Source organism: Clupea harengus, chromosome 19 (genome assembly GCF_900700415.2).
Source record: "Clupea harengus chromosome 19, Ch_v2.0.2, whole genome shotgun sequence".
Taxonomy (NCBI): domain Eukaryota; kingdom Metazoa; phylum Chordata; class Actinopteri; order Clupeiformes; family Clupeidae; genus Clupea; species Clupea harengus.
In genome coordinates, this window is record NC_045170.1 from 22,861,168 (window position 1) to 22,862,469 (window position 1,302).

Consider the following 1,302-nt stretch of genomic DNA (forward strand, 5'->3'; position numbering starts at 1 on the left):
ATCTGCACAATAACAAATGTCTTGGTAATGACACAGTTCAATCACGATGCAATACAATCTTTAGAACAATTAATACTACAAAGTGAAATAAAATAAAAATGTAAAAATATTATTAGCTTGTAATAGATGTAAATCAATCAACTTGCTGCTTTGTCATGGAGTCAACCTTTTATAATCAGTAAAATCCTTGGACAATTGTTCATGATATGGGTGAGTAACTATTCAGAGTGAATGAGAACAGGCTGTATTGTGAAGTGAATATGAGAAAAATGTGAGCACATTTTCTTTACTAGGTAAGAAAGCTTATTCGGACATAGGACTTTGTTCCTGAAACAAGATAGAAAAAAAGCCCAGATGGATGTAACTTTTAATTGTCTTTGGTCCTCACTTAATCATTATCTAAAAGCTGTCAAATCAATTCTGACACACCTCATTCTTGATAAAAAAAAAAAAAAGAAGAAGCAAACAAAAATCTTATTTTTACATTTTTGACAAAAGATCTTCTCTCTTCACACTCCAAGTCCGCCTTTTGAAGGCCGCTGCATTGAGGCCGTGGACTCGTGTTCGCGCCGGGCGAATATGAGGTGGCCGCGTTGTGTAGCCGCTATGAGAAGTGAGCCGGCAGGTTAGCGCATGTGAGGCGTCTCTACCTCTCACGGCGCTTCGTTAAAATCTGCAGGACGGTGTGACACAAGGCCAACACGTTTCCAATTCCGTGTCATCCAAAAAAAGAGAGAGAAGAAACACAATATTAAACGGCAGCTGTGGAAGACAGGATCGCACCCGGGAGAGAATTAAAAAGGGAGAGGGCCCCTATAAACCACTCAAGGCTTTAAATCACTCGCTTTTTTTCTGTTCACTTCTCACCTACCATTTATTTTCTCCAATCTTGGATCTTCCTTTCTCTATTTCAGGACCTAATAGTCGCTTTTAGGTTTGTTGCTTCTTATAAGGAGAAAACAATAGAACTTTGATGATTGCTCAACAACAACAGTCATTTTACAACAACAATACCATCCATGACAAGTGAATTCAGCTTCTTTCATTTACGCTAAACTATTTTCATTAAAGTCGACTGATTCAAACCCAGAACTCATAAAGTCCGGCCCGTGTGTCGGTCCTCTCTGGGGTTTCCACATTCACCCTGAGTTAAGTGAAAGTCCCTCACACACACACACACACATACACCCCCCACACACACACACACACACAGACGTCAGCTCCCCTGCCCCTCCTGACAGGGTTGGCAGGCTGTGGTCTCTGGTCTGTGATTGAAGACTCGTCACCCGGGCGCAAATGAAG